The following is a 25,112-nucleotide window of genomic DNA, read 5'->3' on the forward strand; positions in this document are numbered from 1 at the left end:
TTTCTTAAGAATATGGACTTTTATTATTCTTTTTAATTTAATAAAATTATATATATTTTATTTTATTATAAAAACTAGGAATTTCAGGAAATTTGGAAGATACAGAAAAAACAAGAATAATACCCTTTCAGTTGTGTGTTAGCTCAATACACAATGACTTTAGTAGCTGGCAGTGACCCATCCCAGGGAGCATGGCTGGCTGTGGAAGGTCAGCAGGTATGTGGGTAGCTTGGCTTCCAGGTTTTTCCAAAATGGGTAGCTGGTTTCTGCTCATTGTGTGATTTACTGCTAATGTTTCCTCAGAAAGAAAATCACACTGTTTTCCAACAGAAAGACAGAGATAGAGACAGAGAGACAGAGAGACAAAGAGAGAGAGAGAGACAAAGAGAGAGAGACAGAGAGACAGAGGGACTGAGGACACACACACACATATATACAGAGAGGCCGTTTACAACATTTTTTTGGTGAGTTTCATGGTGGTTTAGAGGTAGAGAATCTGACTTATGGAGGCAGCAGCATCCAGGTCTAGGATGTCACAAATCTTTTCCATAAGGACAGATCTTTTGAGGGGCTCCTGGAAAAGACAAGGAGACAGGACACAGAAAGGTAGAGGGCATCAGATCCACCTAAGTCTAATGCCTTCTGAGTCCCACTGTGTGCAGGCCCCAGGAAGGCACCTACTCAGAGAAGCAGCCAGGTAGGATTTGTCTGCTCAGACTGACACAACAAGGTGTTTAAACAGCTTATCCAAGACATTTACTTCTCACAGTCCTGGAGGTGGGGAGACAAAGATCCACGTGTTACAGAGCTGATTCCTCTTGGGGCTTCTCTTGAGTTGTTGCTGATACTGTCTTTGTGTTCTGAAATAGTTGTTCTCTATGTCCTTCTTTTCTTTCTTTTTTTTCTTCTTCAGGCTTTAGTTAATACCTTTGACTCTGTTAATTATTATCATTCACAAACTCAAGCAAACCTTTAACTTCAATACCTCTCTGTCTCTTAAACATTTCTAAATTGTCATTTTCTCTTTTAATTCTCTGTAAAGGGAAAAAACTGTGTGTAGTAATTTATTTGTTGGGTTGAGACACTTAGTTGAAATAACAAAATAGCTGGTTAAATAGGAAAAGAATCAGAGAGGAAGGGAGGAAGTATGGAAAGAAGAGGATGGGGGAAAGAGAGAAAGAAAGAAAAGGAGGAGGAGGAGGTAGAGAGGAAAAAGAAGGAGGAAGAGCATCAATAATAATAGAGATTAATGTCCTAGTTCTAGCTATCTGATTAATTTGATTTCTTCTAGTCTGCCTAAAGTTAGTCTGCCTAAAGGTGGACCCTTTTTCTGGCTTGTTGTAGTAATGTCCTTAGGCTCTAGCACATTACCTTAACACAAAGAAGGGGTTTGCTAGATACTTGTTAATTACCTCTTGATGTTTCAATGTCCATATCATACTATCATCCCAAAATTTAGTACTGAAAATCTGAATATGCTGCCCAAGCAGCATCTTCTGGTTTTCTTTATTTCTGTAAAAAAAACTTACTTTCTCATTCACAGGCTGGGAAGTTCTCAAGTTCTCTCTTTTGAAAATTTGCCAAGATAATGTACGGAGAGGTTTCAGTTACTTACGTAAGGTAATGAATACGTTTCTTGTCTTGAGGGAGGGGGTAACTGTGATTCTCAAGTTCTGTCTTAAGTTCCTCCTTATCCTATCCTGTTAGTCATTGTTCTTTATGAATCATATTGATTGCAGCCTCTCTGTCATCTTCCTTCCCACATCACTTGTCTCATGACCCTTTTATTATATGGATTATTGCAGTCATGTTTTCCCTTCCCTAATCTATTGTGTTTATCACAGGAAAACAATTTTAGGACCTTAACCACTTGCTCAAAGAAATCCTTTGAGGTTTCCCATTGTTTGTAACTGGTTTCAGACTTAGATTTCATTGTAGCCATGCCACAACTTAATATACATTTAATGCACAAGTCTTAATTCCCGCACTTCTACACAGTTTCTCTGCTTTAGTCAGACTGGTTTCACGAAAATGGAACTACTTCCTGAAAATTCAGAGCACAGATTTTCCTCTTCCTATTTTTTCTTGTGTCATTCTTCATTCTTTCATATATTCTTTTGTCTTCCAGTTGAATAAATCTAACCCTAGATTTTTTTTGACAATAGAAACAAAGAATTTACTTACTTACCTTATTTATTTGTGGGTTGTAGGGCTTGAGCTCCACCTGTGCGCTGTCCCTGAGCCCTTTAGCTCAAGGCTACCACTCTGGGCCTGGGCGTGGTCCCGCAACTCTTCAGTTCAAGGCTACCACCATACCCTGAGCCAAGCCCCACTTCCCATTTTCTAGAGGTTAATTGGAGATAAGAGTCTCAGGTCCTTTTGTGCCTGGCATGGCTTTGAATCTTAATCCTCAGATCTCAGCCTCCTGAGTAGCTAGGATTACAGGTGTGAGCCACCGTGCTGGCTAAAGAATTTTATTTATATGTATTGATTTTATAAGCATAATGTTAAGCTTCCATTGCTGTAAAGTTTGTAATAAGGTGATTCTATCCATATTTTCATGTTTGTACACACAAATATAAAACTAGCTTTAAAAAGTCACAGCTCAGGCTGGAGTTGGGCCTAATTAACCCTTCCACACCAGTTTTTTTTTAATAAGACAATTTTCTCCCCCCCATACAAATATCCCTGACATTCTAGCATAGTCAAATCATAAATATGGAATGTATTCCATATACTGTTTTACCATGAGGTATAGCAGTTTAGAGCCCAAAACCAGGTAGTTGATTTCAAATGCTACCACTCACTAGCCTGGTGATGTCAGGTAGGTAGCTAAACCTCTCTGTGCCTTAATCTCATCTCTACACAGAATGTTCAAATAAAGCAAACCTCACAAAATTTCTGAGATGGTTAATCTGGTTACTACATTCAAAACAATGCTGGCATTACCTCTGTAATCATCATCATCATCATCATCATCATCATCATCATCATCATCATCATTTTTTTATATGCCTGGTATTTCACCACAAATGCTTTGCAAACTTTTTCAATTAAAAAGATTTAATCTTTCTCTGCCTTGCACAGAGGAGACTGTCACAAATACCGTGTTTGCAAAGGTTTAGGGGGATCCAGAAGCCCGGTTTATCAGATTAGGAACATCTTATGTTGCATTGAGACATCTTTTGCGTATGGGTAAAACAGAACTATCTTTTTCTCCCCTACATTTCTTTTTTTTTCTTTTTTTATGCTTTACTTTTGTGTTATATTCTCTTTTAACAAATTTGAGAATCTAGATGAAATGGATGAATTCCTAGCCAATATTAACATACCCACACTGAACCAAGAAGAACTAAGCCAACTCAACAGGCCTATTTCAAGCTCTGAAATAGAAATGGCAATTAGAGAACTTCCACCTAAGAAAAGCCCAGGGCCAGATGGATTCACAGCTGAATTCTATAAGGTCTTCAAAGCAGAGCTCACACCAATACTCCTCAAGCTCTTCAACGAAATTGAAAATGAAGGTTCCTTACCAAACTCATTCTATGAAGCCAGTATAACCCTCATCCCCAAACCAGACAGAGATTCATCAATACTGGCCAACTGTCTACAACAACTCATCAAAAAAATTATTCACTATGATCAAACTGGATTCATCACAGGGAGGCAAAGCTGGTTCAACATACGCAAATCAATTAATATAATTCAACACATCAACAGGAGCAAGGACAAAAATCACATGATTGTCTCAATAGACGCGGAAAAGGCATTTGACAAGATCCAACACCCCTTTATGTTAAAAGCTCTGGAGAAACTAGGAATCCATGGAACATTCCTCAATGTAATAAAGGCTGTGTATGAGAAACCTACTGCTAGTATTACACTTAATGGTGAAAATCTAAAGCCATTCCCTCTAAAATCAGGAACGAGACAAGGATGCCCACTCTCTCCACTCCTCTTTAACATAGTACTAGAATTCCTAGCCAGTGCAATAAGGCAAGAAGCAAGCATAAAGGGGATCCAAGTAGGGAAAGAGGAAATAAAACTATCCCCTACATTTCTATAGTTCAGTAAAGTGTCTCATGTAAAAAACTTATTTGTTATCTCCTACCTGTTTCAGCTGTAATTTATATCAACCTATCGAGAGGCTTGTCAATGTAACCTGTGTTGCCGAGGTATTTAATGAGTGCTTTTTCTTGGGGGCAGGTGGCTTAAATAACAGAATTTCATTTTCTTAAATTGTGGATGTTAAAATCTGAAATCAAAGTGTCAACAGGGCCTATTTCTTCTGAGGCATTTATTCTTAGTTTATAAATGGCAGGCTGCTTATGACTCTCCATTGTTTTTTGATGTGTATCTATGTCTTTAATAACAATCTCTTCATCCTCTTCTAGCTAAGTAAGAACTCTACCACTTGACCTATTTTGCCAGACCCAATCTCTACCTGAAAGAACTGCCAATCATGTTAGTCTAGGCTCATGCTAATGACCTCATTTAAATTTACTATCTCTTTAATACAGACCCTGTTTCTAAATACGATCACGTGCCACATACTTAGGTACTGGAGATAGGACTTTAGAGTATAAATTTTTAGGACACATAAAGAACAAATGGAGGGGATATAAATAACAATAGATGATGCTTTTGCCTACATTCCATGAGGCAAAATGTTCTAGACAAATTTTAGAGACAAGGACATACTACAAAACTTCAAGGCTTCTGAGCATGTGTTCTCAAGTATTTAAGTCTCACTTTTCAGAAATTTTGCAAATCGGATAATCTGTGGGAAAGAGGTATGTAATAGCTGTTCAGCTATAAAATATAAAGTATATAAAGTATAAACTATAAACAATTGAAGTACACAAGTTTAGAATGATAGTGTACATCTGTAATCCTAGATTACAGAGGCTTGGGTAGAAGCCTTTTATATAGTTAGTGTATGTATTAGTGTTTTAATATAAATGCACACACATAATATATGGGTCTGTCTCTATTGCTATCTCTCCCTCTCCCTCTCCCTCTATATGTATGTTTGTTTTAACTATTTCCAGATAAGATCATGTATAGGAAATGGTAATGTTGACTCTTCAATCTATAGCAGACACATGGTTGTTCCTGGCATTGGCACATGAACTTAGTATAAATGATTCACCGAAATAGAGGAACTTGAAAGAAAATCAGGTCCAGGCCATAGAATTTTTCCCTAAAATGTGCATACTTTCAGTCATCTGCAAACATTGATAGGTTTTTTTTTTTGCTTTATCATGAAATTCCTATCAGTGTTGTTCATTATCTAAGAGCTCTCTTTATATTAACATCGTTTGTGAAAATGTTTAGATGTTCCCACATCAAAATAAAGAATTTAATGTTAATTAGGATGGAAAGTATAACAGAGACATCTTATGACTCCTAAGAAATGTGGACGTTACTCCACACTTTCTTCTGTCATTGGGCTGTGGGAGGCAGAACAGCCATGGAAGGATTGCAGGACCTGGGGGAGGGTGGAGCTAGTGGCTAGAAGAAATCTGGGTTTCTTCCTGACTGCAAAGGAATGTGATAGGACCCATGTGATAGGAATGTGTTGGGTCTGTGAGATAGTGATACTGTTTGCTATAATACACTGACTAATGGAGCCAGCATTGTGAGACTTTAGAAATTTCAGTCTTTATAATCTTTTCTTGCATTTAAAATTTCATTATTACCTACAGAAATATTTTCCAAATATTACTTCTTTCTTAAGGCCACAAGAATTATCTTATCAGTTACAAACTCATGTTAAACATTCTGTTGCAGCACTTATAATTTCATTTCAGAATTTTATCAACTAGAAGGAAAAGGCAAGGTAGTCACCCCTCTCTCCCTCCCTCCATCTCCCCCTCTCAACCCCCCTATCTTTCTCTCTTTCTCTGGTTCAAGTTGCAATTGCCCTGGCCTTTGTTTTGGTTAGAATCCTGGAATCCTGCTTCTAGATGAATTCTCGTAACTTCTAGTACTCAGAGTAAATTCTTAGCATCTAACCCAGGATCTGGTAGTTTATGTCAGTAATCCTAACCACTCAGGAGGCTGAAATGTGAGGACCACAGTACAAAGCCAAAGGAGCAGGAAAGTCTCGGAGACTTTATCTTAACTGGAGACTTACCTCCAATTAAGCACTAAAAAGCTGGAAGTGGAAGTATGGGTCAAGTGTCAAACTTGAGAAAAAAAGCTAAAAAACAGTGCTTAGTTCCTGAGTCCAAGCCCTAGTACTGGTAAACACACACACACACACACGCACACGCACACACATTCTTTAGTATACAGAATTTTAGAATCTATAAGAATTGTTCACCATTAAGGATTGAAAACATTTTGAAATCAACATCAGAGGGGAAAAGTAGAACATAAATGTGTATATTCATACAGAAGATTGCTTAACTTGAAAAGCAGGGTTCCTTGCAGCAATATATTTTTTTCATATGTTTTTTATTGTAATTAATAAAAGGGTTCATGATATTTGCCAGATAGATGATGCATTAATTCCCATACATTGATACCCTTTTACATGTCTTGGTCCCCGTTTCCCTCCCCCCCACCCCACCCCTCATCTTGTTTTCCCCCTTCCCTATCCAATTTCAAATAACCAAATACAAATATATCTGATATATCAGGTAACAAAGTGAGATACTGTAACAATATGATATAACCAAGGGACAGCAAAAGAGATGAGAGATAACATAGTACCTTAAGAACAACAATCATTCATTATATGGCTTATGTTTCTATATCCTAGAGATCCTTTCATTTAGTGTCATACTATATGGCCTTTTGTATCAAGGGTTTGCTCTATCTTGCAGCAATACTTTATTTATTTTTTTCCATATATTTTTTTATTGTAGTTAGTAAAAGGGTTACATGATATTTGCCAGGTAGAAGGTGCATTAATTCACATACATTGATACCCTTTCACATGTCTTGGTACCTATTTCCCTCCCCCCCACACCCCCCCACCCGTCTTGGTTTTCCCCCCTTCCCTATCAAATTTCAAATAACCAAATACAAATAAATTCAATATATCAGATAACAGAGTGAGATACTATGACAATATGAGATAACCAAGGGACAGCAAAGGAGATGAGAGACAACATAGTACATTAAGGACAACAATCATTCGTTATATGGCTTTTGTTTCAATATCCTGGAGGTCCTTTCAATTAGCTTCATACTATATGGCCTATGTATCAAGATTTTGCTCTATTGCAGATCTCTGCTAGTAGAGCCCAAGGTTTCTACTGACTATGACAAATGAGGGAAACCATTGAGCCTAAGTTCCTTTGAGTCTGGCTTACTTCACTAATATGATTTTTTCTAAGTCTTACCATTTCCTAACAAATGGGGCGATGTGAATTTTTAAAAAAAATATTTTATTTTATTGTCAGGATAATATGTAGAGGGGTTATGGTTACACTCATCAGGTAGTAGATGCATTACTCACACATTGATATCCCTTCTTATGTTTTTGTCCCCCTTTTCCTCCCTCCACCCCTCCCAATCATCTTGTTTTCCCCCCTTCCCTTCCTTATTTCAAATAAATAAACGTATATACAATATACCAGGTAACAAAGTGAGATAGAGTAACAACATGAGATTAACCATAGGGCAAAAAAAAAAGAGAAGAGAAATAATATAGTACATTAAGAACAACAACCACACAAGATAAACAAAACCTCTTGTTTCCATATCCTAGAGTTCATTTCAGCTATTCTCATCTTATATGACCTTATGTACATAGGTTTGAGCTATTATAATCCTCTGCTAGGAGAGTCCTAGATGATTTTTAACAATATGTTTTAACTTGTTCCAAAGAGTTTAGTATTCTCTCTCTCTCTTTCTTTCTTCCTACATTCCTCTCCCTCCTTCCTTCCCTCCCTCCCTTTCTTCCTTGCTTCCTTTCTTGCTTCCTTCCTTCCTGTCTCCCTCCCATCTCTCTTTCTGTCTGTCTTTATTTCTCAGTTACTGCTTACCAGGGTGAGCACAATCTCTTTCAGAGTTAAAAAGACAGGCTAGAGTAAGAGAAAGGGGAATAGAGTAAACGAGGCAGAGAAAAATCAAATAGTTACCATGAGAGAAAGGACTATCAGAAACTGGGAATTGACAGAGGAACAGTAAAAGTATTAGATTAAAAATAAATAAGCAATGGAGACATACAAATGAATATGATTTTTCAAGGCAAGAAACTGTGACTCATTTAGTCTTTGAGAAGCAGAGTATTTCCAGAAACAGTAAAAATAATGAGTACAGAAGGGTATATGATATGGGAAGCTGTGGGAATTTCTAGGCTGACTTCTGTGCTAATTATTAAGTATCCCAGCTCTCATTCTATATGCAAACTAAACATCCATAAATCTCTTTGTAGCAGGATTAGACATAGGGAGATATTCAAATACCAAAGTAACTATAGAAATGGAAGGAACAAAGAATTTTTGAAAGTCTCTGGGTAAAGATAAAAGAAACACAGAATAAAGACAATCTCACAGCAGGGACCTGTGACAGATCTCCAAATCAAGAAGTCAGGGAAGATGGAGTGAAGCCAAACCCTATCACCACATCCAGGGAGATGGTCCATAGATTTTAACTACCCAGTTAACTTTCAGTTAACTCACTCAGGAGAAGAGAACTGGAGACACATGAATGTAAGTTTAATATTGCCAGTAAATGATGCAAAAATAGAGAAGCAATAATTTTGAAAATGGTATTATATTTTTAAGGAAAATTTTATAGACTACTTGAATCTTAACCCAGAGAGGAATGATCCCAATTAGTATAAAATTCTGAGTATGAAAATATTCCAGAATATTAAGAACAAACATAAATTGTCTATAAATTGGTGACATATATATTTATCTATATCTATCAAGAGTTATATACAGACAAATAGATAGATATGTTAACAACATTTTATTTGTGCCAGTACTAGGACTTGAATTCAGAGCCCTGGGTACTATACTTCTGCTTTTGCTCTGAAGGCTAGTGCTCTACCACTTGAGCCATAGCTCAATTTCTGGCATTTTGTCAGTTAATTAGAAATAAGAGTCTCATGGACTTTCTTGTCTGGGCTGGCTTTGAACCACCATGCTTAGATCTCAGTCTTCTGAGTTGTTAGGATTATAGTCATGCATCTCTGAAGCCCAGTATAAACAATTTTTACCTTATTCTATGCAGCAGACATCTCCAGATTTAGCTATCTCTGCATAATTTCTGTTTTTCTTTCATGGCATGGGCAAAAGGTTTCCCTAGGTCTGGGTTTGAAGTTCATATGAAGTCATTAACTTTTTATTCAGTCAAACCAAATTTACATGACAGTGCAGATTCACTAGGGTACGGAATTTAATCACTTCCAGTGTAAGTAGCTGCAAACAATTTTGTGTGGCATTTAAAATCTATTATAGGTGATTTGTAAATTAAAATTCAATTAACAAAATGAGATGAAATACGAAAGAATTAGACTTAAATCAAAAGCTGCTACTTTATTGTACAACATTATTACTATGTAGTTGGATACTCCTTTCCCCTTTCCAGTCTTTTTTGGCTCGAAATAACCATGATGAAGTTTAAAAGCTCCAGGCAAGCTGAGGGTCTCTGGGACTTCAATCATGCCACTAACTTATTTATTTTTGCCAGTACTGGGCCTTGAACTCAAGGCCTGGGCACTGTCCTTGGGCTTTCTCAAGGCTAGGGCTCTTCCATTTCAGCTACAGTACCACTTCCCGCTTTTTCTGTTTACATGGTACCATGGAATTGAATCCAGGGCTTCGTGCATGCTAGGCAAGCACTCTATTTCTAGGCCGTGCTCCTGGTCTGCCACTAACTTTTAAAACTATCTTCAGTTCAGTATCTTTCATTCAAAACTGCAGAATCTCTGAAAGCTTTTTTGTAGGTTGTAATATTCATCCTTAGTTCTAGCACTGACTCAATGTTCAAAGGGATTTAATACTTCAACTTAGTAAGATAGGCTTTAACTTTCATGATCTTGTTACCTGAGTACCTAAAGAGAAAGAGTTAATGAAACAAGCTGAATTAGTTTGTTTATTCAGTATCGTGACCTCATCTCAAGAACTCAGCAGGGATGTGTGTGCACAAGGGATCAGCTGGGATAGTTCTCTTTTGGGTGGTTCTAAGGAGCTTTTGGTTTTCTAAGGAGCTGCCAACACACGTAGTGTTTCCTCTCCTGACCTTTAGCCTAACAGTCATCTCCACATTAGCCATCTCTGTGCAGAGGACTGTGGCTCATTGGTTAAAGACTGTCACCCGTTTGTCTCTGCTGTGGACTGGAAATGTTGCAAGAAGAGAAACAGTGTTGTTGGAAAGGACCACATTCTCCTGCAAGGTTGCTACCTTCTTGAGACTTGGTGTCATTCTACTTTTAGGTTTTGTAAGATATTCCAATATTCTTCCAACCCATTCTCTTATTTTGATGAAAGAAATAGAATTGAATGCTGTTGTTATCAAAGGAAATTGATGATTGTTATAGCCCTGCCTGAAGGGCTAGAAGATGGTTTATCTGTGTGTCATTGCATTCATTCCTTTGACAGTCACTGACTGGGGGATCTGTCAATGATAGACATAGGCATACAAGTGAGATGGGGGAAGGGTGGGGAGATAGATACAGAAACATGTTATACCAAATTTTGGATAATGTTCTAGTTGAGATACTTACCTGTGTGGTGGGAGTACTGATAAGCTCTCTGAATGAGTTGCAGAATTGGGGTTAATCACCTTGGACAAGGACACATCAAAACCACACAGAAACTCAACCTCATCACATTCCAAAGGCAGTAAATGAAGAATTTCTACATAGAGATTGAAGACCAGCTGTTTGCAGTATTGACTCAGCTCTGCAGAGAGGAAACTGATTTAGCAGCATGAGAGACTTAGATTATAGATGGAAGAATTTCCTGAAAGTGAATGTTGTTAATGTTGGGTAGTTGTAGAATCTTTTTCCTCTGAAGGTTTTAGATATAACATGGTTCTTCATCTGCCTAGAATATCACTATTATGTACCTGAAATAGAGAGATGGAAGGTAATTACTCAGAATCTTTTATAGTTTAGAAATACTTCTTATAATGTGGTCATTGTTCTTCCTCCTCTCCATTGCTCCTCCTCCTTCTCCTCCTCCTTCGTCCCCTCCTTTTCCTCCTTCTCCTCCTGATCCTCTTGTATGTTTTCTTCTTTGACCAATTCTTACCATGTAGCCAAGGCTGTTCTTAATTTGACATCCTTCTGCCTCAGCCTCCCAAATGCTGGGATTATATGTATGCACCATCATTCCTGGCTAACACTGGCATTTTTAAAGACTATATGTACTTAGAGAAGTTTTAGTTTTACAGAAGCCATGAAACTTCTTATGTGCTTCTTCACTTCCTTCACATACAACCTTCCCTTATACCAACATTCCTCAACAGAGTGGCATGTGTGTTACAACTGATGCTTATAGCTTTCTTACTCAAAATATCTATAAGTTTCACTAAGGCATACTCTCCTGTTATATATTTTGTGGGTTTGTACAAATACACAATGACATGTATCTACATCTTATCTTACAGAACAGTTTCACTACCTACAATGAATTGTCTACATTCTATCTTTTCTCCCCTCAACCCTTATTATTGTGTCTATATTAAGTGCCATGTTGTTGGAATAAAAAATATGTAGCCTTGTCAAATTGGCTTATTCCATGTGGTATATTCATTTAAAGTATATTCATATCTTTTTATGGATTGATAGCTCTTTTCTTTTCAACAGTGCATGATCATCTATTGTCTGAATGTACTGCAGTTTGGCAATTTACCTGCTATAGGACACTGTATTGCTTTCCATGTTTGTGTAATTGTGAATAAATCTGCTGCAAATATTTGTGCACAGGTTTTTTTACACAGATGTAAGCTTTTGTCTCCTTTGCAACACTCATTTTCTAATAAAATATTGGGACAGAAAGATAGCAAAATTATTAATTTTCTTTGGCAGCCACTTGAAGGAAAAAATAGATTAGAAATGTAAAACTTACTGTTGTAGAAACCATTTTGAAATCTTATAGTCCATCAGTTGTTTCAGATGTTCTTTAAAATTCATCAATTAATTAATGAGACTGGTTCTTGCTGTGTTGCCCATACTGGCCAGGAACTCACATCCTTCTGCCTTACTTCTCAAGTGCTGGGATGGCAGGTATGAAGCGCCACGCTCTGCCTGGCTGCAGAGGCACATGACATGAGGACTCACGGGTTGCCCAGTATGAGATGGCTCTACTTCTCATTTCCAACCACAGTCTTTAGCTTTTCCTAATTTGAATTATAACTAGTATATCTTGCACAATATTTTTTTCATGATGCTTTAGAGTTCTTTTTATAAATTTAATTTTATCATAAAGGTAATGCACAGAGGGCTTACAGCTACATAAGTAAGGTAATGAGTACCTTTCTTGTTGAACATTGTTAGCCCCTCCCTCATTTCTCTCCCACCTCCCTCTCCCTTCTTCCCCTCCCCGAGTTGTAAAGTTAATTTCCAACATAGTGTCTTGTGAGTATCACTGTTTTATGGGCTCACCTTTGTCCCTTGTCTCACTATTTTGTTATTCCCCATCCCTTCCCAAGACACAAGCTACCAAAATCACACAGGATAAACCAAAAGAAGAAAAAAAGAAAGAAAAAAGAAATAAGTTCACACAGTACATTAAAAACAACCACAACAAAGAAAGACTTCTTCGTTTCCATATATTGAAGTTCATTTTGCTTAGCATCATTTTATTTTTTTCCATATATTTTATTGTAATTATAATTGATAGAAGGATTACATTATATTCACCAGATAGAAGCTTGCCCAATATTTTTTTTGCTTCCTTTTCCTGGAGTTAATTTTGATGACTATTATTTTATACGATTGGAATTTGTGGGATTTTCTTTTATATTCATTATTTTTCTTGTAAGCACAGATCAAATGTGTACAATAAAAAACCAAGTAAATGTTAGCTATTTCTATCACTCTAAACTCTCCTCTGTCCTTTTTTAAAAGTAGTAAAGATACATTTTACTTGCAGTGTTTTTGAATTGTGCTTTCTTCCACATGATTGATTTCATCTATACTTTTTCATGTGTTGATGTATTCCCTGTACTTGCCACCTTTAATAGTACTTTATCACATCACTGTGCATCCATAGATTTTGATATGTGTAATAAATGGGGTAAATAGTACTGAGTGCAAAGACAAATGTCCTGGAAACATCTGTTATGAGATGAAATCAGTACTTTCTCAAACTTGTTCCTCCCTCACCGCCTCCCACACTTCCTCTACACCTTCTCATTAAAGAGACTAGTGCAAGTTTAAAATTAAAACCATGTACTCAGAGTACAAAAGAAACAGCTAAGGTGGGGAGTTTGGCCTAGTGGTAGAGTGCTTGCCTAACATTCACGGAAACCTGGATTCGATTGCTCGGTACCACATACATAGAAAAAAGCTGGAAGTGGTGCTAAGTCTCAAGTGGTAGAGCTCTAGCCTTGAGAAAGTCCAAGGACTGAGCTCAGGCCCTGAACTCAAGCCCGGGACCGGAAAAAAAGAAAAAGAAAAAGAAAAAAAAAAGCAACCATCTTTCACTGTGCCAATTCAACAATAAAGGGGGGAATGTTGGCATATCCTCCTCCATTTTGACTTCATAACTTCCCTCTTACATCTTTGGCCCTTCTCCAAAATCAGGTGACCAGATCAGACCTTACTGCCTTTCCACGTCTTGCCCCTGGCCCTATAACGATATCCCTTTTGCAAGACAAGTGTTGTACCTAGCACAAAAGGCACAACAATGTGTTAGTTTGTGTTTGGAACCTTTGAACACTTCTAGTTCTTTATAAAACACATACTAAATTTACGTGAACTGTAATCATCTTCCTTGAATGCATTGTACATCTATCCATTCTGAGCCTTGAATTCAGTTTTATTCTCTTTCCCTTGGATTCTGGAATGTAAAGAGAAGCACTGAGTGGAAATATTTCTATGCCCTAGGTAGTAGTCTCTTCTAATGCAAGAACACACACACACACACACACCTATACATACACACACACACACACACACACACACACACACACATATATATACATATATATGTATATATATATGTATATATATAGCAAGAGAGAGAGTTAAAAGAGAGATGTTTTATGTCTTGGTTCAGAATGCATTTAGAATATTACAAAGTATTATCCTTTTTATGTCTTTTTTAAAAGATATTTTTATTGTAATTAATAGAAGGGTCACATTATATTCGCCAGATAGAAGGTGCATTACTTCACAAACATTGCTACCCTTTCTCATGTTTTTGTCCCCATTTCCCTCTAAAGTATTATCTTTTTGTCAGGTCACACTTTCCTTTAAGAATAGGAAGACTGGGGCCGGGAGTTTGGCCTAATGGTAGAGTGCCTGCCTAGCATGCCTGTCAACTCGGGTTTATTCCTTGGGAAGGTGTTTTCGTTTAGTTTTAAAAGCTAGTAGCCTGGGTGGAGCTGATCATACTTTATAATTTGAGTCTTCATCTGTTCAATTGAAGTCTTAAATAGAACAAAAAATTGATCCTCTCTCAAGTACGATAGACTTTGAAGGACTTTCTTGAACTGAAGCTCAAGTCTTCTTCTATACTCGGATTTAAGCTGAAATATTGCCAATTTTCTTGAGTCTCTTTGCTCACTGAAAATATTGGGACATCTCAACACCTTTATATGAATTAATTTTTTTATGACTCCAGTTTTTTTATTGGTTCTGCTAATCTAGAATACCTTTATTAATACAGACTCTGGAGCTATAAGTGGTGAAGAACAGAATTTTTCCCATATATTTTTTATTGTAATTAATAGAAGGGCTACATTGTATTCACCAGATAGAAGATGCATTACTTCACAAACATTGACACCCTTTCTCATGTCTTGGTCCCCATTTCCCTTACCTGACCCCAGCCTCTCATCTTGTTTTCCCCCTTTCCCTATCAGATTTCAAATAACCAAATAAGCATATATACAATATATCAGATAACAAAGTAAAATACTGTAACAATATGAGATAACCAAGGGATAGCAGAAGAGATGAGAGATAACATAGTACATTAAAGGACGACAATCACCCATTATATGGCTTTTGTTTCTATATCCTAGAGGTCCTTTCATTTAGTGTCATACTACATGGCCTTGTGTATCTAGGTTTTGCTCTATTGTAAATTTCTGCTAGGAGAGCTCAAGGTTTCTACTGATTTTGACAAATGAAGGATAGCATTGAGCCTATGTTCCTTTGAGTCTGGCTTACTTCACTTAATATGATTTTTTCTAAGTCTTTCCACTTTCTTACAAATGGGGTGATGTTATTCTTTCTGACAGCAGCATAGAATTCCATTGTCTATAAATACCACATCTTGTTAATCCACTCATCAAATGAGGGGCATCTGAGTTGGTTCCATATCTTTGCTATGGTAAACAGTGCTGCAATGAACATCATTGTGCTAGTGGATTTAGTATGTCCTTGTTTCTGGACAATTGGGTAAATGCCAAGTAGTGGAATTGCTGGGTCATAGGGAAGCTCTATGTTTAGTCTTTTGAGGAACTGCCATACTGCTTTCCATAGTGGTTGAATGAGTTTGCACTCCCACCAATGGTGTAGTAGTGATCCCTCCTGGCTGCATCCCCACCAGCATCTGTTGTTATTAGATTTTTTGATCATGGCCATTCTCACAGGAGTGAGGTGGAATCTTAGAGTTGTTATGATTTGCATTTCTTTTTTCTTGCATGTCGAGCATTTCTTCATGTGTCTCTAGGCCATTCTTATTTCTTCATCAGAGAAGATTGAAGAACAGAATTTTAAGGATGACTTTTCTGAGCTATTTTTGGTGTTTCTGGAATTGATCTGAGGATCATGATTTAAAGCTAGCCCATGCAAGAAAATCCATGAGACTTTTATCTCCAATTAGACTCTTTTCTTTCCCTTAAAGGCATTTAATTCCACATTCATATAATTTTAAGTATCAAAAATTCAGTCAATTGCTAACACATGCAAAAATAAATATCTATAACCAAATGTTTCTATAGCTCACCTAAGGAAAAGAACCATGGCTTACTTTGTTTCTTCAAATGTAGTGGCCTGGAATTAGAACGAATGTTTCATGAGTTGGTGAATAGATTCATATCATCAGATAACCATGAAGCCAAGTTCCAATTAGACTCTTAATTTCCACAAAAAAGCTGGAGATGGAGCTGTGACTAAAGTGGAAGAATATAGCCTGGAACAAAATATATAAGGAGGGTGGGTAGGCTTTGAGTTCAACAACCAGGACTGGCACAAAACAAAAGAAAGAAACAAAGAAAAAGAAAGAAAGAAAAAGAAAGAAAGAAAGAAAGGAGAAATAAAGAACTAGGTGACTGATATTATTGAATGTGTTTGGCAGACTAATATAATGAGATTGGTCATTTTCTTTTAATACTGTTGGGCAAAGTATGAAAAGGATAAGCACAGGGATATGAATGTTTAATTCAAGCACTGTATAAATGACCTGAAAAACTCAATTATGGGTAACTGAGCTTTCAGTTCTTGTAGGTGCAGGGAAGAGATGACTGAAGATCAGTGCTAGAATCTCATTATTGATTGGTTGGATTCCAATATAAATCACATTCATAAGAAGTTCATTGCTAAAACCTAGGAAATGATTGGGAAGACTGACATCCTCAAAGCTGAGGGAGGATAGATGGTAACATCCTGATGAAGCTGGATACACTGAGGTCCTAAAGACAATAAGTCTTCTTTCTAGTGAAAGCAGCCTGTGTATTGACCCATGTAGCAAAAGCTGCCTTCTCACCTCTTTGAGAGGATTAATTATAAATTGCCTGAAGAAACTGTAAGGGCCTCCTGTGAGGTACTTCCTCCTACAACATAATTCTGATTCTCCTTAGGACATGTTCTTACCATTCGTCTTTAATTTGAAGTCGGTGTAGGTACAAGTCCCAGCACGCCTCTAAAAGTAAGATCCAAATTGTGACCTATAACAAATACTCTAATTTATAGACAGAAATGTAGGGAATATATGTGAGGATATCCATTTCATTAAGGGTGTGATAATGTTGAAAGAAACATAAAGTTGAATCAGTCCAAATTGATTGGTATGGCCCACTCAGCAGAGATTCTGCATGTAGTGATGTAGTTTGGAGAGTTGGAAAGGTCTCTAACTGTTCAGTTGGTTGACAAAAATGATCCAATGATTTTCCTAGTGAAGCATTGAAAATACCAGACTTGCTTTGGTGCAATGGAGTAAAAGGCCTTCAAAGACTTAGGATGATTGGTATATTTAAGTAGAGTTGTCATTTATGACTTAGACACACTGGAAAGGTTCAGAAAATATACCTTTTATATGACGATAGAAATGAATTTGGGAGGGGACCTTGAGCATCTTTAAGAGCTTTATGATTGCATGTCTCTGTAGGGAAGGCCTTAGAGAAGCAAATAAATTGGGAAGCCTACTTCCAATACAAATAATTGGATTCTGAAGTTGCAGGGGCCAAGTGGCAGCACTGGATGTCAAAGGTAAGGCGGAAACAGTTATTCTAATGAACAGCAGAGTCAAAACAACAATCAGAATAGTATGACACATGCAGACCTATGGTATTATTAATTGGTCATAGTATTCCTAAGAGTGAAATAGAAAGCAGACTAAATTCTGTGTAAGTGGAAAATGTTGAAGTTAAGTGAGCAAAAGTCTAATCAGAATAATAAATACAGAGGGTCAAGGCCTCCTAATCAATTATCAAATGTGAGGCAGTATACAGATTCAAAATGCAAGGGTGCAGAAGGATCCAGGCATACTGCTCCAAGTCCATATTTTTTGTCTTTCCCCAGGCTTTTCCAGAGGAAATTTGGACTTTTTACAGAGTAACTGCAATGGAGAAAAAGGAATATGCATACTTATCATCCAGTTACTGGACACTGGTTTTAAACTGACACAAATTCTTGGAGACCTTAAACATTACTGTGGCCAAAGTACAGGTTTTTCAAATCAAATGATGGATGGAACTTTGGCTGAGGAGGGAACAGTGAGCCCACTGAGTCTCCAAACACATCCTGTAGTTCTTCCTTCATTCTTCAAGTGTACAATTGGAATGAATACATTCAGCAGGTGGCAGAATCCATCTATGGAGTGAGAACTATTGTGGGAAAGGACAAACAGAAAACATTAGAATTACCCTTCCCTAGGAAAATAGTAAACCAAAAGCATTGCCACATTCTCGGAAAAAATTACAGAAATTAGTGCTACTTTTGGACATTTGAAGAATTGTGTCCCCCCCCCCCGCCCTGCTTCATATCCTCACTCAGCTTCTCCATTTGGCCTGTGAGAAAGGAAAATGGATTTTGGAGAGTGACAGTAGATTACTACAAGATTAGCTAAGTGGAGACACTTACAGTTATGGTAGCAAATATAGTTACATTTCTTAAGCAAATTAATATATCTTTTGGTATTTGGCATTCAGGTCTTATTATTTTGATGCTCTAGACTCACTAGAATAAGGAGCAGAAGCTTTATTAGTAATACACTTAAGTGTCAGAGATTGGGCAATCAATCTGACTAAAATTCAGGAGCCTTTTACTTAGGGAAATTTTAGGGGCCCAATGGGCTTTGTTGTTGTTGTCGTTTTGGTATGATGATATATCCTTATTATGATGAAGGATAAGCTGAAGCATCTGGACCTCAAAAAAGAGGTCTTCCTTGGATATTGGAAACCCCATCATGGACTGCTATGGATTTTAGAGGCAACATATCTTCATTTGTGTGTGTATTATTGCAGTTCACTTATTATGTGACCCGAAAAGCTACTAGTCCAGAACAAGACAAGGCTCTGAAATGGACCTAGGCTGCTGTGCAAAGTTTTCTGCCACCTAGACCATATGACCCAGCAGGTCTAATAGTGATTGAACGTGACATTAGTGCTTAGGGATGCTTTTTAGTGGCTTTGGCAGGACCCCTTCAGTGAATCACAATTCAGATCTTTAGGATTTGGGAGCAAGGAGATCCAGGGATTCAAACTGATGTCATAGAATACATATACGTTACTATAATGAAACAAATGAACATATCTGTTGTCTCATATAGATACTATGATGACAAGAGTGGCTAAAATCTATTTACTTTGTGAAATTTTCCAAGTACAAAGTTACATAGTTTTCATGGTCTAGCACTTTAGTTTTCTTTGTCTTATATACCTGCTTTAATCCTAGAAAATTCTCCACCCTTCATTTTCTTCCCATCCTTACTTTTGTTTTAATTATTTATTATCATTGTATAGTTGATATTAAAAAATTAAGTAAGGTCATGAAATATTTTTCTTTCTGTATCTTATTTCACTTAGTATAATGTCCTTTAAGTTTATCAGTTATGAAGCAAATTGCATGTTTTTATTTACATGGATATAGTCTACTGCGTGTGTGTGTGTGTGTGTGTGTGTGTGTGTGTGTGTGTACATGTATCACATTTTCTCTACCATTCATTTTAACATCTTGGGTACTATGAGAAACTCTACAGAATTGCTTCTGATCAAGGAAATCCCTTCATAGCAAATGAAGCAAAGCAATGGACTCATGGGTTACCTGGCTATCTCACATTACATCAAGATCCTGAACAGCTGGTTTGACAAAGCAATGGAATGATATTTTGTATACTCACATGGCAATACCTTTAGGACTGAGGGAAGGTTCTGTGGAAGGCTGGGGTGTGCTGTGAGTCAGCATGTAGTATATGGTGCTCTTTCTTCTTCGCTAGGATTCCTGGGTTCAGAAATCAAGGACATGCCAGTGGTGCTCATTATAACCTAGTAGCAACATTTTGCTTGTAATGTCTGTTTGACCTTAGATTCTTCTCTCCTAGAGGTTCTCATTCTATAGTGGGGAAGGCTGCCCCTGGAGATACAATGATTTCATGGAACTTTTTCTTTTTGTTTCCTTGTCCCTGAACTTTTTAATTAAAAAAATTATTGTAGGGATAATGTATAGAGGGGTTACAGTTACATATCAGGTAGTGGGTGCATTACTTCTCGAACCTTGATAGCCCTTCTCATGTTTTTGTCCCCCTTTCCCTCCCCCACCCTTCCCAACCATCTTGTTCATGGAACTCTTTCACTGAATGATTTCATTAAACTTTTAGCAGTTAAGAATGCTGCTGATCACTTGGTGCTTTTCATGGTTCTGAACCAATATGAAAAGAAGGGAGTTATTGTGCTGGCTGGGGCTATTTTTTTTTTTTTGCCATTCTGGAGCTTGAACTCAGGGCTTGAGCACTGTCCTTGGGGTTTCTCAAGGACAAGTACTCTACCACTTAAGCCAACATACCATTTCTGGCTTTTACTATGTATGTGGTACCAAGGAATTGAACCTGGGTCTTTGTGCACAAAAGGCAAGCACTCTACAACTAGGCTAAACTCCAGGCCAGGCTGGGGGCTATTGATTCTAGCTACCACTTGGACTACAATACTGTAATGAAGGTGAGGAATGCAAACAATCATATAGTGCATCTCCTAATTCTGCCGCCATTTATGATTAAGTTCAATGCAAAACTTCAAGTACCCAATCCAGATAGGACTATAAATGGCACTAACATTTCAGAAATGAAAGTTTGTATCTCCCAGGTAAAGAATAACAACTAGTTCCTGGGCGTGCTAAAGATAAAGGGTAGTAAAAGAAGACAGTCGTAAATGGCAGATACCACTATGTAACCAGTTTCAGAAGGAAGACTATAATGGTTATGAAAATTCCTCCCTTATTTTTTATGAATATATTTATGTAAATATAAACATAGATATAAATAAGTATATAGTAAGCACATATATAGAAGCACATTGCTCCTTTTATTCTTGTCATGAACCATAAGGTGTGTTGACTTTATATCACAGAATTTAAAAAATCATTAATCTTTCATCATAGTATATCAGTTTTAGGATGCCAAGGTGAGGAAGAAACATTTGAGCCACTCAAAGATTTTGCTTCCTTTCTCTGGGGAAAAGGTTAGTAAGTGTCTTTTAATTCTGTGTGCAGCAAGACAATTGCATCATGTTAGAAAAAAATTATGGTTTTCTCATAATTGTTATTTGGAGAGCAAGTATGTTTCAAGAAGATGTGTATGGGTACAAAATTTGATGGGGAGTAAGACTTGTGGAGATTAGTTTTATGTGTTATGTAGACTAGTGCACAAGATACCTGAATATCTATTCAAGCGTTATTTTTGAATGTGGCTGTGAATATTTTTCTTGAAGAGATCTGCACTTGAATTAATGGAATGAGTACAACAAATGTGGAAGGACCTCCTATTAAAAAAGCAAAAATGAAGAAGGCAGCCTCCGGTGGTTCATACCTGGAATCTCACCTCCTCAGGTGGTAGAGATGGGAAGGATTGTGTTTCCAGGCTAGCCCAGGCCAAGAAAAGTTCATGAGAACTCATCTCATTAGAAAAGAGATGGAGTGACATGGATGTGTTGATGCATCCTTCTTATTTCAGCTATGGTGGAATACGATGGTGAATGCATAAATATGAGGACTGTGGTCCAAGACAGCCTGGATAAAAGGTGAGACCTTACTTTAAAAACAACCAAAGCAAAAAAGCTAACAGCCAGACTCAAGCTGTAGAGTACCTGCCTAGAAAGTATGAAGCCCTATATTTAAACACTAGCACCTCTAAAAGAGAAAAGGGAATTCATTTTTTTTCTTTATGATGCTGGGGCTTGAATATCAATCATTTCCTGCCTTCAAACTGGTATTGATGCTGTGGGAACTTCAAGGCTTTCTAACTTTGACTAGTGCTCTGAAAGTGTATTTCCTAGGCCTCCAGCTTAGAGAATAGATTTCAGGACTTCACAGACTTCATAATTACATGAGTCAGTTTCTTACCACCTTTCTCACTCTGTCATTTCTGTTTCTCTTTTTCTCTGTCTCTGTCTCTGTCTCTCTTTCTCTCTCACATACACACAGTCATACAAACACATTCACTCACACACACACATGCAGAGAGAGGGAGAGAGAGAAAGAGAGGGAAAGAAAGGGAGAGGGAGAAAGAGAGGGGGAGGGAGGGAAGGAAGAGAGAGAGAGAGAGAGAGAGAGAGAGAGAGAGAGAAAGAGAAAGAATCTCATTTTTATCTCTTTGGAGAACCCTGGTGCCTTCCAGGTTGGGTGATATGCAGTGTTTTGTTAAGAGGAAGTTGAATTGTGAATTATTTAGATGGCTTGTATTTATATATTTAGACAGATTGCATTCACTTCTCTGTGTATTAAGTAATGGGAAAGGCTTCCAGCATTACTCTCTTGCCTATTGTAATAGATCACTTGGCAATGTGACAGAAAACTCAAGACCAGGTACATCTCCGTGCAGCATGTTGTTACCCAACACAGAAAGTTAGGGATGGTGCAGAGGAAATAATGTCAAAGATTCACCCCACGTGTTAACTTCCTGTCACTTATGGAGAATTTACATGTGGGTATCAAATAGATATTTGTGCTTTGATATCAATTAGGATTCCCAGGGAAACAGGTGAGAGAAGGGCACAGGTGTATGAGGCAAGAAACAGCCAAGTTGTGTAGGTGAGCACAGCATACATTCTCAGCTCAAGTCCTTCCTTCAGGTGAGAGGTGAGATTCATAGAGCACTTCCTAAAACCATGGAAATCTGTATAGATTAAACTCAATGGAAATGATCATGTGATTCTGCTATACTACCTTTGAGCATTTGTCTGAAGGAAGGTTGTAAGCCAACATACAGTAGAAATGCTCACATACCCATGTGTATAGCAGCACTATCACAATCGCTAAGTGATAGACTCAGGAAACTGACCCATGGTACACATACACACTGGAGCATTATTCAGCAAAAAGAAGAATAGAATTATGTCATTTGCAGAAAAATGGTTGGAACTGGGGATTATCATGTTGAGTGAGATAAGCCAAGCTCAGAAAGATAACTATTGCATTATTTCATACTTGGGTTCATATATGGAATCAAGTCCTAGATAATAATAGTAATAGTAATACTATTGCATAACAATATTGTGCATGATTATAAAAGGGAGAATCTTGGGCAGGGAAACAGTGGGAGCTGGGAGAAAGAAAAGAGAGAGGAGAATGAGGGGTGAATGGAACTTAAGTATATTATGTATATGTTTGAGAACAGCAGAGTGAAACTCACTAAAGGAGGGAAAAGAAGAAAAAGAACGGAAAGGAGAAAGAGTAAAGAAAAATGGATGGAGGAGATGAATTTAATCACATTATACGTGTGCATGTAAGTATCATAATGAAATCTTCTTGTACAATTAATTTGCATTAAAAAAGAATCCTGTTCTTGGGCCGGGAGTTTGGTCTAGTGGTAGAGTGCTTGCCTAGGATGCACGAAGACCCAGGTTCGATTCCCTGGTGCTACATACATAGGAAAAAAAGCTGGAAGTGGTGCTGTGGCTCAAGTAGTAGAGCTCTAGCCTTGAGAAAGCTCAAGGACAGTGCTCAGGCCCTGAGTTCAAGGCCCAGGAATGGCAAAAAAAATAAAAGCATCCCTTTTGAAAAGTCTGGAAATACACTTGTTGAACAATGTTTTGTTTCTTAGTGACTAGTTTTGAAGGAGCAATCAGTACTTGATGCTGATTTCACATTTCTTTTGCCTGATCTCTGCCTCCCCTCCCATGTCACCCTTACTTCCCTGGGCCTTCATCTCACTAATTGGGAATAGTGTTTTAAGTCCCTTCTTCAACGTGTTTCCTAGAGGACCTGGCTAATAAAACAACTGTAAAATTTTTTCCCTCAACCCCTTGTTTCTCTACATCTAGTTCCCTTATATTTTGCCTTCTTTGAAACTTCTTGAGAGTTTTTTTGTTTGTTTATCACTCTTTACTTATCTTCATTCATTTCCAAGTCTGGCTTCTCTCTATCATTTCTCTAAAACCACCTTTGCGAAGATCAATAGTGACCTTTTCCATTGTTCAATCTAAAGGGTAATTTTCAGTCTTTATCTTACTTGATCTCTCTACAGCACACAGCATTGACCTTGACTCCTTCTTCAAACATTTTCTTTGCCCTAACTTCTAGAGCTTGCACTCTTTTTTTTTTATCTTGCTATTAAAGCTGCTCCATGTGAGTGAACTTTATGTATCATTTAAATATGGATGTTTCCCAGGATTTTGCCCTCAGTCCCTTTTCCTCTTTTCTTCTTTTTTTTTATATAAGCTATGACAAAAAATTCTTATATATTCACATACATAACTTCTAGTACTGGTAACTTCCAAATCTATATTTATATCTCGCTTTTCTCTTGGATGCTAAATTCTTTCTTTCTTTTTCTTTGTACCCATTGTTGAGGACTGAACCCACTGAGTACTGAATTCTTAAAAAGATCTTTGTGTCTACTGGACAGTTCTTTTGAATGTCCCCTAAGACTCCTGATAGTAAACATGTATTGAAATGAAATTCAGTGTCCTCTTGCCATTCGAATCTACTCCTGCCTACTTGAGCTTTTCCCGTTTCAGTGAAAGATGTCTCCATGCTCGAATCAGAAGTGGAGTGCTATCCTCATTCACCAACAACTTTATCTCTTTTTTTTTTGGCCAGTCATGGGGCTTGAACTGAGCACTGACCCTGGACTTTTCTCAAGGCTAGTGCTCTACCAATTGAGCCACAGCACCACTTCCAGTCTTTTTCTATGTATGTGGTACTGAGGAATCAAACCCGGGTCTTCATGCATGCTAGGCAAACACTCTACCACTAGGCCAAACTCCCGGCCCCAATTTCATCTCTTTTGAAATGTGTAGCCTCATCTAATTTTGCCAGGACCTTTTTGGCTTTATCATAAAAAGTCTCACAATTTATGGATTCCTTTCGTTTATACAGATTAAAATGGTTTGTCCATAATTGCTCCATTATATATCTATAGTTTACTTTTTTGTTTGTTTGTTTGTTTGTTTTACTATTGCAGAAATCAGACACAGGGTCTGAGCATTCTAGACAGGTGCTCTACCACTGACTACACTCCTAGCCCAACTGCTCCATTTAATAATTGTTAAATTTCATGTTCTAGAAACCCTAGCCCTAGGAAATCCAAAAAGAC

The 25,112-nt window shown here is 37.5% G+C and overlaps 1 long non-coding RNA gene across 1 annotated transcript in view; it reads left to right on the top strand.

Moving 5' to 3' along the window:
* Positions 1-1,538: 1,538 nt before the first annotated feature.
* LOC150061543 (uncharacterized) overlaps positions 1,539-25,112 on the top strand; it is a 68,190-nt gene continuing 44,616 nt past the window's right edge. The window contains exons 1-3 of the long non-coding RNA XR_016535891.1: positions 1,539-1,620; positions 21,531-21,597; positions 23,193-23,300. This is a non-coding gene — a long non-coding RNA (uncharacterized LOC150061543). The remainder of the gene's footprint in view (positions 1,621-21,530; positions 21,598-23,192; positions 23,301-25,112) is intronic.

Source organism: Megascapheus bottae, chromosome 6 (genome assembly GCF_031878675.1).
Source record: "Megascapheus bottae isolate mThoBot1 chromosome 6, mThoBot2.hap1, whole genome shotgun sequence".
In the NCBI taxonomy this organism is placed as follows: Eukaryota; Metazoa; Chordata; class Mammalia; order Rodentia; family Geomyidae; genus Megascapheus; species Megascapheus bottae.